Source organism: Vicia villosa, linkage group LG4 (genome assembly GCF_029867415.1).
Source record: "Vicia villosa cultivar HV-30 ecotype Madison, WI linkage group LG4, Vvil1.0, whole genome shotgun sequence".
Classification (NCBI taxonomy): domain Eukaryota; kingdom Viridiplantae; phylum Streptophyta; class Magnoliopsida; order Fabales; family Fabaceae; genus Vicia; species Vicia villosa.
In genome coordinates, this window is record NC_081183.1 from 95,378,889 (window position 1) to 95,393,754 (window position 14,866).

The 14,866-nt window shown below is 40.7% G+C and overlaps 1 non-coding gene across 1 annotated transcript; it reads left to right on the plus strand.

Moving 5' to 3' along the window:
• The first annotated feature begins 3,342 nt into the window (after positions 1 to 3,342).
• LOC131600816 (small nucleolar RNA R71) lies at positions 3,343 to 3,449 on the plus strand. The gene has a single exon (XR_009283423.1). It is a non-coding gene; the product is annotated as a small nucleolar RNA R71 (small nucleolar RNA).
• Positions 3,450 to 14,866: the final 11,417 nt, after the last annotated feature.

A 14,866-nucleotide genomic window follows, 5' to 3' on the forward strand; every position in this document is an offset into this window, starting at 1 on the left:
CTGAAAAGGATACGTAGGCAGCAGGGTAGGGCCCGTGCGAGTACAATTCTTTCTTTTCCCTACATTTTGCATTCATTCGCATTTAGACATAGACATAGATACACACCCTTTAGATAGAAACAAACATAGGTGGATACCATCGAGTACGATGGGCGTGAGGGGTGCTAGTACCTTCCCCTCGCGTAACCGACTCCCGTACCTAGATTCTCTGGTCGCAAGACCTTGTTCCTTCCTTTGCCAGGTTTTCTGATATTCCTTTCCCTTATGGGATAAATATATTGGTGGCGACTCTGTTCATTTTTCGCGAGCGTGCGACAGTCGTTTTAGCTCCATTTCCTCTCCTTTTCACAAATAGTCATAATAAGAGTGTAAAACCTGAAACAAAGCAAAAACTCGCGTAATATCATAATAAATCAACATAATAAACGGAAAATGCTATAAATATCTACGGATTTCAAGCTAAATATACGATATAAAATCGTGTTATCAAATTCCCCCAGACTTGAACCTTTGCTTGTCCTCAAGCAAAATAATAAGGTAAAGATAGGAGGACAGCGAAATGAAATACGCTTCCACCACGTCGTTCGGTCATACTCAGCTACATAGTGTTCTTGTTTGAAAATAATGGTGCAGATCCTAGCAATAAACTTATAGTAGCGACACTAGACAACTCCCAGCATGCATACCAATCCGAATCATGCCATTATAGCTTGACCTTGACTCGTCATCATGTTTTACCCTTTTCATTCGCGCGCAATCACATTAAGCCCATTATCTTGACACGCACATAGCAGAGTAGTCGGTTAGTGACTATGATCCTTCTTATGGAGTTCTGGCACAATTATGTGGTATACTCCTTAGCGCTCATTTGTAGACTGTGGGGAATCGGACAATAGTCCTTCCTACCAAGTTCAGTACCAGATGACTTCTGAACCAATCAACAATGAGTTTTTAAATTACTCGTCGATTTTATCCGAGTTGGAGCCCTTCTTTCATTAGCGATGCAAAGAACTCGTTTGTTCTCATGCTCAAGATCAATGGCTGTGTATTTCTCTCCGACGACGATAAAGTGTTTATTCGTTTTAAAAACGTTTTTCCCTTTAAGCGGAACTACATTAGCTCTGACTTCTCCATTGCACCGAGGAGGTATGTAGGCACAAAGCTTAACGCTTTGCCGAGCTTATTTTAAAAATAAAACAAACCCTTTTTTTAGCACACACGACACAGATTTTCAAAAAGGTTCCTATGGAGTACCACAGATATGAGGGGTGCTTAAAACCTTCCCCTTGTATAAACAACACCCGAACCTGAGTTCTCTTTCTTGTTTTAAAAACAAAACTTTGGGTTTTACGTTCTTTTCCATTTTCCTTTGAAAAAATAAAGCGCGGTGGCGATTTCAAACGAAATATTGATTCGAGTCAATCCTATGGCTTCGATATCAGATTTTCCCCGCTACAGGTAGGTAGTGTTTTAAGTTCTATAGCAGGTTTCTTAGGCCCAGGTATAGGATCAGGAGTTAATGCTAAACATTCACTCAGGTGGTTATCTTGATATTCCCCACGCCAGTTGTCATCTTCAAATATTGGCGGTATAGGAATTCTTAGGATCTCGGTTTCCTTATTTGGTTCGGATTTTATTTCATTAACACACTCGTCGATTATGTCGGCAGAGCAGCATGTGTCAATTATAAAGGGTGCTTTTAGGAATTGAGAAAGAATAAATTCTATTTTCTCTTCTCCTACTTTGAAGGTAAACTTTCCTCGCTTGACGTCTATAATTGCACCAGCGGTTGCTAAGAATGGTCTTCCTAATATGATCGGGATGTTAGAATCTTCTTGGATATCCATTATGATGAAGTCAGTTGGGATGTAGAATTGGCCTACACAAACAGGGATATTTTCTAACATTCCTACAGGGTATTTAACTGAGCGGTCAGCTAGTTGAAGAGACATTCTCGTTGCCTTAAGCTCACCTAGATTTAGCTTCTTACAGGTTGAAAGAGGCATCAAACTAACACTGGCTCCTAAGTCGCACAAGGCTTTCTCTATGATGGTTTTTCCTATTATGCAGGGTATAGAAAAGCTACCAGGATCTTTCAGTTTAGGAGGCATGTTATTTTGGATGATAGCGCTACATTCAGCGGTAAGCGTTACAGTTTCGTTATCCTCGAGTTTCTTTTTGTTCGATAGGATTTCTTTTAGGAATTTAGCGTACGAAGGCATTTCAGTTATGGCTTCTGTGAACGGTATGGTTATGTTTAATTGTTTCAGAAGTTCTACAAATCTTTTAAATTGCGCTTCGGTTTTTGATTTAGCTAATCTCTGAGGGTAAGGAATTGGTGGCTTATAAGGTGGTGGTGGAACGTAAGGTTTTTCTTTTTCAGGTTCCACTTCGTTATTGTTCTCATTAGTCTTAGCAGTTTGATCATCAGTTGATGTCTTTTGGGTTTCCTTTGGCTCTTGTTGGGACATGGGTGCGTTTTGAGTTCTAGGATCCATAGGTCCATCGTAGTTCGTTCCACTTCGTAGTGTTATCGCGTTCGCATGTCCTTTAGGATTAGGTTGTGGTTGAGCAGGAAACGTGCCAGCAGGGGCAGCAGTAGGTGCTTGTTGTTGAGCTACTTGTGAAATTTGAGTTTCTAACATCTTGTTATGCGTAGCTAAGGCATCTACTTTGTTCGATAGTTGTTTTAGTTGCTCGCTATTGTGGATGTTTTGATTTAGGAAGTCCTTATTGGTTTGTTGTTGGGAAGCTATAAAGTTTTCCATCATGATTTCAAGATTCGACTTCCTAGGGGCGTTTTGAGCAGCTACAGGCGCTTTTTGATAGCCAGGTGGTACAGCAGGTGCTTGTCCAGGCGCGTACAACGCATTGTTGTTTTTATATGAAAAGTTCGGATGGTTTTTCCATCCAGGGTTGTACGTGTTAGAATAAGGGTTTCCTTGAGCATAGTTTACTTGATCAAATGGGACTCCAGTCAAGAGTTGACACTCGGCAACTGCATGTCCAGTCAATCCACAAATCTCGCAGTTAGGTGCTACGGCAGCAGCGGTGGCTGATGGAGTGATGGTTAAGTTTTCGATCTTTTGAGTTAAAGCGTCTACTTTAGCGTTAACGCGGTCTATACCACTTATTTCGTACATTCCTCCTTTGGTTTGGGTTTTCTCTAGAGCGGCTCGTTCTCCACCCCATTGGTAATGGTTTTGTGCCATGTTCTCTATAAGGTTGTATGCTTCATCATGGGGTTTGTCCATTAATGCTCCGCCAGCAGCGGCATCTATAGTCATTTTAGTGTTATATAGGAGACCACCATAGAAAGTATGGATGATCAGCCATGGTTCGAGTCCATGGTGAGGGCATAGTCTAAGCATGTCCTTGTAACGTTCCCAAGCTTCGAAGAGTGATTCGTTATCTTTCTGGGTAAATCCGTTGATTTGACCTCTTAGCATAGCAGTTTTGCTAGGCGGAAAGTATCTCGCTAAGAATACTCTCTTCAATTCATCCCATGTAGTTATGGAATTAGAAGGCAGGGATTGAAGTCATGCTCTAGCTCTATCTCTTAAGGAGAAAGGAAAGAGACGTAATTGTATACGGTGATTTCCGGTAAACAACCGCTAGTCTTCCAAACTATAATAAATATGATTTGGTTACTCGCAAGATCGACTAGATTGATCCTAGGACATAGTCAAACGAAAGGTTTATTGATATGATTGGGTTCATACCTGTTTGTTTTGATCTCGAGAAATTTATGTTCAAATGACTAATCATTCGAGATAACGCTGGTTATATGAGTTAGTGTAACTTCGACGCATAAATCGTAATAAGAAAGCATGTAAATTGCAGGAATGTAAATTGCAAGAAAATTAACATGCAAGAATATAAATCGCAAGAATATAAATTGCAGGAAAGTAATGTGCATAAAATTAAATGACTTCGAAAGTAAAAGTTAAACAAGGAAAGTAAATTGCAGGAAACGAAAAGATATTTGATAAAAGTAAATACACATGTATTCAAATTGGTGGTGTCATACGTACATTTCTCAGCAAACTCTTTCTCTTAACACTTGATACTTGAGCGATATGTGAGTGATTTGTACAAAATGAATACACGAAATCCTATAATTAAGACTCCTATTTATACTAAATTCGACCCTAACGGTCATACAATAATCTAATGCCACGTTATCCATGAGAACTCTGGGGATGCCATCTGTCTATGTGCAGTTTGTAGAAACCGTTTCGCAATTCAAACCTTCCCGCTCAAGTCCTTTTCGACATGTGGCTATATAGTTATATTCGAAAATGTTACGGAAACACATTAAGCTTCAGTACTTTATGTAATTTTCCGCGAAATGTCTAAGTCTTGGCTAAGGTATCTTCCGTGTTAGCTTCGACACTTCTCTCCTTCGCTTCAACTTAGACTTTTTCTTAAAGCATAGCCATCAGTAGCCATTCTTAAAATCTTCGAAGATGGTCACCAGAAACCATCATTCTTCGAACTTAAATCCTTCGTAGATCAACTTCTCAAACGAAATCTCCAGCTAACAAATTGCCCCCAATAAATGCTTGTTTCGACAAACGAGAGAAATGGGCGTTTCTTGCCATGATGGGATTTCGTTTTGCTTTCTTAGAATCCCGAGGTTAATAATTGACGTCATAATCAATTATGACTCTATTTCCAAAACGTCTTGTCGCTTTCAAAAACGTCTCCTCAACAGTTACATTCCCACGTCTTGACCTTACTTTATGATCATTACTCCTATATCCTAGGAATAGAGTTGGTGACTATTCGACCGCCGTTGGATTAAATCAATGCTTGCCGCGTGTCCTTTAGTTTTTACCCAAAAGATTTAAAAGGGTTTCCGTTAAACCTTTAAATACTTAGTCTTTTCCTCTCTTTTCCATTTAGTTCTATTCCTTCAAACTCTTTTCAGAAAAGACCGTACTTATTTGCCTCCAAACTTCTTCCTCAAATTAAACATCTTTCAATGGCGTCTTCTTCAAATGTTCTCCAACCAGTTCTGAAGCTTCAGAAACCTATGCAAATGGGGAACCAAGAATACATACCAAATCCAAATACTGCGGAGGAACGCGCCATTTACGCTTCTCAGGTAATCATCCCTTTTGAACTTTCTGGAAAAACTTATGCTTTCATGGGCCCGTTACCAGGAGAAAATAGTTCATCAAATAAATTCTTTCCTGCGTATTATAAGACTAGGCCTCTGGTTAGCAAGATTCAAATAGACGATGAAGGTAATCCAGTCTTAAAGGATTCTAACCCTGCAGAAGGGGCTTCGACTGCGCCTCCTGTAGCCTTAGAGAAAATTAGGTTAGATTACATAACCAATTTTGTGAAGGTTTTTAGGTCAATCCCTTTAGCAAAAGATCCTGAACTGTACTATTCTTGGTTAGCCAAAGTGGAGAAACAAAAGGCTTCTTTTTGGCAAGAGGTAGGGATTTACGACCTAATTCAATTGTCCAAGACTAGTTTAGAGTATAACCAAACTATGTTAGTAGCATCAGTCCATTTCTGGGACGCTTCTCATAATACCTTTCACCTTCCATGTGGAATGATTACTCCAACCCTTTTCGATGTAGCTGCCATCACAGAGCTTCGACCGACTGGCGAAACCTTTGATCCTAATGTCTTGGATGTTGATACCATCAACTTCAACGAAGCTACAGTTACTTATACTGCTTTCATCCAGCAATATCATGACCAGGCAAATGCCACAGTCTCTGACGTAGAGCATATTGCTTTCCTGGCATTATGGCTTTCGAGGTGTGTTTTCTGCTCCAGGTCCATACAAGTAGCGAAGAGATATCTTTGCATGGCTAATCAGTTACATGATGGTAAGAAACTGAACCTGAGCCAATTGATTCTAGGATTTCTTTACGAAAACCTTGGTGAAGCTGTAGATCTTGTAAAGAATTACACAACAGGATCTCTCCTTTTCGCTGGTCCCTTCTGGTTGTTACAACTGTGGCTTAATGCCACCTTCGAAGCTCACCTCCCATTCCGGGGCGTCGTCAACGAAGAAGTTCCAGAAATCAAAAATCGATCTGTCGAAGGGACTAGATTGGCCTTGTTAACCCCGAAAGAAGAAACTGGGAAACTTCGTGAACATTTCTTAGCATATGTAATGATGTTTGCTAAACGTTATCAGTTCAGTTCTTCAATGGCTCCATTTGTACGAAGAGCTGTAGGTCTTAAATGGTTTACTCGAGAGTTTCCTGCGACATCTCCGGACCATCATACTGAATCTTTGGCTATTTGGGAAGCTTTTCTTACCCCGAGGTTATTCTATCACCGCCTCCGACCTTCCAAAGGTCAATGTATCCTCGTTTGCTACCAGCCAAATCTTGTGTCGAGACAGTTTGGGTTGGTCCAAGTAAAGCCCAAGTGTCTGTATGACAAAAGGAACCACATGTGCTTCCGTACCTTATACCTAACTGAAGATGAATGTGACACGAAGATGGCCAGATATACTGATGTTTTCACCCTTTCTCCTATCTCTTTCGTACCTTCTTTCTATTCCACTCCAGATTTTCAACAATGGTGGTCAGATTATTATACCACACAGATCTATGATGTCGAAGGCCTTACTCGAGAACTAACTGAAGCTTTTACTGCTGTGCAGGATAAATTCCACAAAGGTACCTCCACTCACATTAAAGAAATCCAAGCTTTTCAAAAGTTCTTTGAAACTATTTACAGGCCTGATGATCTTAGTCGGATCGTTCGCGAAGCTGCTGTTATTTTACGTGAAAAGTTTTCTGCAAAACTGGATAAGTTGAAATTGCCCCCGTCTGTTCGACCAGAACTACGTTATGAAGTGGCATTTAAACTTAATCCTCCAAAATTCCCTCCACTACCAAGTGCTGATTTTGGTGTGGCTTTAAGTCCTCCTTTCCCAGACTGGTTCGTGTGTGGGAATGCTCTCAAAATTCTTCAAGAGAGTACCAAAAAACGTGCTGAACGAGTGGTCCCGACTAAGCATACCCTGGATACTTTCAAAGGGCATCTCCATATAGATCTTGAACACGTTCGTGTCTTGACTCCAATACCCGAAGGTTTGGGTCTAGTTAATCTTTAGACTGACTCTTCTTTCTCTTATCGAGATAATAATTCCAATCTTTGTTGCAGCTGTTGCTCACAAGAGAAAGGTTAAAGCAACTGCTGCGCAGAAAGATTTTGAGGCCTCGAAGAGCAATAAGCCAAGTGGGAGCGATTCTATTACGACTAACGCGAAACCCACGGTACACACACATTTCATATTCCAACTTGCATGTCTTATGAATAGCGCTTATTTTCCTCCTTTTCATTTTCCAGAGTTCGAAGCCTCCAATGCCTTTGAAGCGAAAAGTTCTTCCAACTACTACTCCAGACGTTGCTTCGGATGAGGAAGACAAGTCTCCCCCTCGTACCAGGCAAGGGCATAAAAAGAGACAAAAGGGCACCACACCTGTGGGCAAAGGGAAAGGACCTGGGTCTTCGAAGATCACTTCTTCGAGTGATAAGATGTCTTCAGAAGAATCGCCTTTAAAAACCACTAGTAATGCTCTCGTGATGGAAAGCCACAATTCAAGTCCAGCCACTAATACAGCTAAGGTATCTAGGTTTTACAACATAATCATTTCTATAAATTTTCTTTCGAATGATTAAGTTAACGTCACCTTATGATTGCAGGATGATATTGGAACAGCTACTTCTGATTTCAACTCCTTCAACGCTGCCATTCACCTTGGTAATCTTCAAGGTGAGCAAAAAGAAGTCTTTTGCTTATGTCGAATGATTCTCTTGCGACTCTTACACCACAATTAATCATATTTGTTTATTTTTCAGATGTCCCTCAACACACCTCTCATATACTTTCACCAGTCCTTGAAGATGCTCCCCCTCTTGCCACTGTCAACACTGTATCCTCTGTTGAAGGAAGCCATTCGACTGATGATTCTCCTCCTACTCGTAAAGACGCAAACATGGGTGAGGAGGACCAATTCTCAGGCGAAGATAATGCAGCTGTACCATCGACTGGGAGCGAAGACACCGTATCTAATCAAGGGGTCGTGGAAGAAACCTTCCAATTGATCGAAACTGACCTCTGTGGAAATTCAAATTTCGAAACTGTAGTTATTCTTGAAACTACTCCAATGCCTGCCCCAATCATACCTACTCCTTCAGAATTGGAGCAACTTAGGCAAACTGATCCTCTCAGTTTTCTCAAAACCATGATGAACATTGATAGTACTTCAGCTCTTGCGTCTGAAGCTTCTCCAACTGTTCAGACCAAGTCTGGAGATAAAGAGGACACCCCCGGCCTCCTTCATCAAATAAAGGAGAATTTCTTCGAAACGAACCTCGTCGAAATCTTAAGTAAGGATTCCACGAGATGTCATGGCTTGAAGCAACTCTTGAAGAAAGTGGATTTACTTCTGGTTTCGAAAGAGGTCTCAGATGTAATTGTACTTCTGGGCTCTTTAATCGACCAACTTCAGTCCAACATTCTTCGACAGAACGATGTTAATGAGCAGCTTACTGCAAAAATGGCTTCTCATAGTTCTTCATGGAAAGCTGCCACTGAGGCAACCAACAAGGGTGATGCTCTTAGGTTAGAACGTTTGAAGCACCAAGAAGAATATGATAAGTGTGAGGAAAATATACAATCTTGGAAACAAGAGATCAAGAAACTCAAAGAGAAAATACAGAAAGCTGAATCTCGCCAAGCAACCATTCGACAAACCAATGATCAAGAAATAGCTGAAGTAGCGCGACTAGGTATCCAACACTTCGAAGCTGCGCAGAAATTGGTGCCAGAGATCGAAGAGTTAAAGAAGCAACGAGCTCTGCTTGAGCTTCGTATGTCTTCTTGGGAGGCTCAGTATTCGAAGATCAAAGATAGCCTTCCTAGGGATTTCAATTAATTTTCTTCGAACTTTGTATAACTTTTTGTGGCGTAACTCCCTTTGTTTGTAATTGCTCAATTTCAGAATATATGTATGAAAAACTCGTTTTTTTCACCTTTCGCTCTAAGCTGACCAATGGCAATGTTTGGCAATATTTTAAAATATTATCAATATGTTTCTTTTATGCCACCGTAACCTTAATGAATGCCTCACGTGGCTCGATTGCCCTTCTCAAACGTCTCTTTAAGACGTGCGTGCATCAGTTTTATGATTACGTTCCAACTTCCAAGGGCGGGAAACGGCGGTGACCATAACTTCTCTCTGGAAACACCAATAGCAGTCTAATCAATCATTAAAACTGAAACGTTTCCTTATCGCTCCTTTTAACTATATAAATGGTTAGTGTTCCATTCTTTTCTTCACGCTTTTTTCAAACTTTCACTTCAAAACTCTTTTCTTTTCTCTCGTGCTCTTTTTCAACCACAATCTGTTTCAACCTTTAGCATGGCACTCAACAGCAACCTAACCTACGCTAACATTAGAACTCTTATTAAAAAGGAGTTCAAACCCTGCCCAGAAGAATTCAGCAGGCATCACATCAGCCTTCGTGCTCTCTTCCACAATCAGGGGATGGAATTTTACCCAACAATCTTAGAAGGGAATGTTTATCCCAAAATGCTTGCTGATTTCTGGATGTTTGCGTACCTACGTATTGATCCTGAAGGAAGAACTACTATAGTTTATGAAGTTCGAGGGGCTGAAGTTTCTATCACGCCCTCCACCTTCTCTGACTTGTTGCGCTGCAGCAACACTGGAGCAACCTTTGATGATAACAGTTTCACCATGACCACTTCTGTCTTACTGAAGGGTCTCATGGAGAATGATCCTTATAGCGCCAAAGTCATCAGGATTTGGCATCAACTTCTAGTGGGTAACTTTTACCCACGAAGCTGTGATGAGAATAGCATTATGGTGGAGGACTTGGAGTTCATCTCTTGTGCTTTGCGAAGGGTGAAGATCAACTTTCCTTTGTTGATCTTCAAACGACTCGTGGAAACTGTTGCTTTAACTTCCTCTCGAGAGGGTTCGGTAAGTTGCCTTCCTTTTGGGAGGTTTTTATCCTACTTGTTCCTCAAGAGAGGTGTATTGCGAAGGATGCGAGACTTGGGGCGCATGACCATGTTCGAAGCAGAGGGTCTTCATATGCTGTCGTTGGAAGACTTAGAACAAAGGGTCAACTAAAGGGTAGATCCTTTTTAGGTTTTTACTGCTTCGTATTTTTTTGTAACTTTTGTTGCTCCATATGGATCAAAGTCACATTGTACCTCCCTTTAAAATTAATGAAGATCTTCTGCCGTATTTTTATTTATGCATGTTTTCTGGTCACAGAGCCATTTTGGTGCGAAACTAACCATTTTGGCTTACGTAGTATTACTCAAATGTCTACGTTTTTGCAATCTTTACTTCATGCATTCTTGGTTTGTATCTCTTTAGATACTTCCCATTTACTCTTAAGATCCTACGATCTTCTGCTAATTCTTCTATCTCGTAAGCATTATTTGAGAATACTTTCAAGATTCGAAAGGGACCTTCCCAGTGTGGGGACCATTTCCCCAAAGCTTGGTTCTTTTGATCTATAGGTAAAATAACTTTCCAAACTAGATCATTATTAATAAATGTTTTACCTTTCACCTTTTTATTGTATGCTCTGGACACCCTTTCTTTCTGTCTCTTTATCATCTCCAAAGCTCGAAGTCTGTCTTCGTCCAAGTCAACTAATTCATTCATCATCAGTTCCCAGTACATGTTAGGGGGAATTTCTGCTTGTCTCTGTATCCGGACTGTTTGCAAGTATATTTCAACTGGGAGTACCGCATCGTGTCCAAATGTCAGTTGAAAAGGGGTAGTATTCGTAGCTTCTTTCGGAGATGTTCGACAAGCCCAAAGTGCTTGGTCCAAAGTTCTGTGCCAACTTTTAGGTTTTTTCCCTACATGCTTCTTTATGAGACCAATTATTATTTTGTTCGCTGCTTCGACTTGTCCATTTGCCTGAGCATAGTAAGGTGTAGAAGTAAACAATTTGAAGCCTATCTCTTTGGCGAAATCTTGCATTTTTCGCCCGGCGAACACTGATCCTTGATCTGTAGTTATACTTTCTGGGATCCCGAATCTGTATATAATATGTTTTTGAATGAACTCGATCACAACTTCTTGATCAACGTTCGCGAGTGGTATAGCTTCGACCCATTTTGTAAAATAGTCGATTCCCACTAAAATATACCTCTGACCTCTAGATGACTTGGGGTGAATTTCTCCAATTAGGTCCAACGCCCATCCTCTAAAGGGTCAAGGCTTTATTATTGAACTTAGTTCATTTGCGGGAGCATGTTGAATACCTGCATGTTCTTGACATTCTTGACACCCTTTGGCAAATTCTATGCAGTCTTTTAACATGGAAGACCAATACATTCCGTATCGAAATAGAAGCCATTTCATTTTGTGCCCCGCTTGGTGGGCACCACATGCTCCGCTATGCACGTTCCAGAGAGCTAAGTAAGCTTCCGCTTCACCCAAACATTTTAGCAATACTCCTTCAGGAGTCTTTTTGAACAACTCATTTCCCATCAGAAAGTATGATAAGGCTCGATATTTTACTTTTCTATCCGTGTCTGACGAAGGGTCCTTCAAATAATTCACAATTGGACTTCTCCAGTCTGTGTCTGCCAACGAGTCTATGTTCAAAACTTCAAATTCTTCTTTGTTAGCAAACCCTATTTGTGAGTTTTCCAGATCACTTGGAGAAAGTTTCGTAGCCATTGCTCTGCCTCTTACCTGGATCAATTCCTCGAATTTGCTTTTCGATACCCTGTACCCTGAGGCTAGTTGTGCCAAATCGTTTGCTTCCTGGTTCTGCAATCTTGGGACATGGTTCAGATCCACATATTCGAATTTTTTAAGCAACCTATTTTCTATAACAAAGTACATGATCAAATTTTCTTTGACGCACTTGTATTCTTTCATTAGTTGTTTAATTACTAATTCGGAGTCTCCTTTAATTTCGACTCTGGTTGCCCCTAATTCTAACAAAGCTTCAAGTCCGGCTATCAATGCTTCGTATTCAGCTTCATTATTGGAACATAGAGGGCCTTCGATTCTATACTTGAGCTTTGTTGGAATTCCTTCAGGAGAAATTAGCAGTATTCCAACGCCAGTTCCTTCTTTGTGAGTTGAACCGTCAAAGTATAACTTCCAAGGTGGCAGTTCCACGTATTGCTGAGAATTTTCTTCTACTGCATGATCAACAATGAAGTCTGCCACAATTTTGCCCTTCATTGCCTTAAGGGGTTGAAATGTTAAAGAGTACTCAGTTACGGCCAAAGCCCATTTGCCAATTCGACTATGTAATATTGGCTTTGATAACATATGTTTAATAACATCACAATGGGACGAAACATAAACATCAACTGGCTTTATATAATACTTGAGTTTAATACATGAGAAATATAAACAAAGGCAGAGTTTTTCTATTGCACTATACCTTGTCTCTGCATCATTGAGTACTCTACTTAGGTAATAGATGGCTCTTTCGATGCCATTTTCATCCTCCTGAGCTAACATGCTACCTATTGTTTTATCCGAAGCTGAGATGTACAAGCGCATGTGCTTCTTTCCATTCGGAGGAGCCAATATTGGAGGATGCATCAAGTATTTCTTGATCTTTTCGAAAGCTTCTTGATGTTCAGCTAGCCATTCAAACTTGCCTTGCTCGAGTCGAAGCAAAGGTGAGAAGGCTTGGGTGCGTCCACTTAAATTGGAGATGAATCTTCTCAAAAAGTTTATCTTCCCCAATAAGGACTGCAGTTGCTTCTTCGTGGAGGGAGGCTTCGCTTCCATAATGGCCTTTGTTTTATTCTGATTAATTTCTATCCCCTTCTTGTGAACTAAAAAACCCAGGAAGTCTCCCGCCTGCACAAAGAAAGCACATTTAAGGGGATTCATCTTCAAGCCATGTTTTCGCATTCTCTCGAATGATTGGCTCAGAAGATCTAGATGATTGGAATCTGATACAGATTTTACCACAATATCATCTATGTATACCTGCATAAATGTTTCTATAAAGTCATGAAATATAGAATTCATTGCTCTCTGATATGTTGCCCCAGCATTCTTTAGGCCGAAAGGCATTACTACCCATTCGTATGTACCTATTGCCCCTGGGCAACGAAAAGCTGTTTTAGATACATCTTCTTCCGCAATGAAAATCTGGTTATATCCAGAGTATCCATCTAACATACTCAGATACTCGAAACCTGCGGCTAAATCTACCAGCATTTCTGCCACAGGCATAGGATATTCATCCTTAGGTGTTGCTGCGTTTAGATCACAAAAATCTATGCATACTCTTAAAGAACCATTCTTTTTAATAACCGGCACAATATTAGCAATCCATTCAACATACCTCGTGGTCTGGATGAACTTGCAGCGCAGGAGTCTTTCTACCTCTGCCTTGATCTTCGAATGGATCTCGGGTGCAAACCTTCTTGGAGTTTGCTTAATCGGCTTTTTCCCTTCCTTGATTGGCAACTTTAGTTCGACTAAGTCTCGTGCCAAACCAGGCATTTCTTCGTAATCCCACGTAAAACAATCTTTGTTTTCTTTCAGCAACGTAATGACTTTGGATTTTAGAGTTGGTTCCAGTTTTGCACTAACATACGTTATCCTCTTCCGATCTCCTTCCCCAAGATTTACTTCTTCAAGTGGATCTTGGGCTAACATTTTAATATTCGAGGCCATAGGGTCTTTCTCGAATCCTAGAGGCTCTTCGTCGTAGATTGCGTCCAGCTTTTGGGTAAGTTCTTCATCTGTGGTGTTTGCCATTCGAACTGGATCTTCAAAAGACTGAGAGGACGCATGTAACCTTGAATTTGATATCTCCTTATTTTCTGAAACCGAATTTACTGTCATGTTTGATAACTCGGCTTCGAGAGCCGTGTTTCTTTTGTTCTCGGCTATATAAGCCGAAATCTTCTCAAAGAAGGAGGACTCAGACATCATCAACATCGTCGTCCCAGCCTGTTGGCCGTATTGTTGGATAATTCTCATTTGATGCGACATCCTCTGGACCGTCCATTATCTCTCTATTCCACTGGAAACCATTTGGGTGTAAAGATAGATAGTATAATGCGTTCTTGTTTGGAGTGTATATATCTTCCGCAGCATGGCAAGGTCCTATATTTCCCAGGTTCCTGTCGAAGCTGGTTTTGTTGACTTGATTAACTTCAGCCATATAATAACTCTGGTCTCCTTCGATGTTCTCCACTATGCCATCTTGTCTCCAAATGGTTAGTCTTTGGTGCATAGTTGAAGGCACCGCAGCAACTCCGTGGATCCATTCCCTTCCTAACAAGAGATTATAATTTGCTTTTGCTGGTATCACCATGAACATAGTTGGTCTGGTAACAGAACCCACAGTTAAATTTACTTGAACAACTCCCAGAGTCTGCCCAATTTTGCCTTCGTAGTTTGACAAAACCATGTTAGGAGGCCTTATATCTGTGTCGAACATACCAATTCTCTTCAACATGTATTGGGGCATTAGATTCACTGCCGCCCCTCCATCTACCAGAACTTTATTAATACCAGCGTTCTCAATCTTAGCCCTTATATAGAGTGGTTTCAGATGATTTCGCATGCCTTCGTCAGGCCTTTCGAAGAAAGCATTCTGCTCTTCAACTGCTCAGTTGTTTAGCACGTAGTAACACACAGGTCTGTGTTTTGTCATCTCTTCGACGTCAGTTTCTTCACACTCCTCAACTTCAGTTTCTTGATTGAATTCGTGAGGGAGGACTGACACCACGTTGCATATCAAGTTGAGAGATGATACTCCATCTGAATCGAAATCATTTGTCATTCTATCTTCTTCCTTCCAAGAATTGGAACGCATCTTTTCTTCTTCTTCT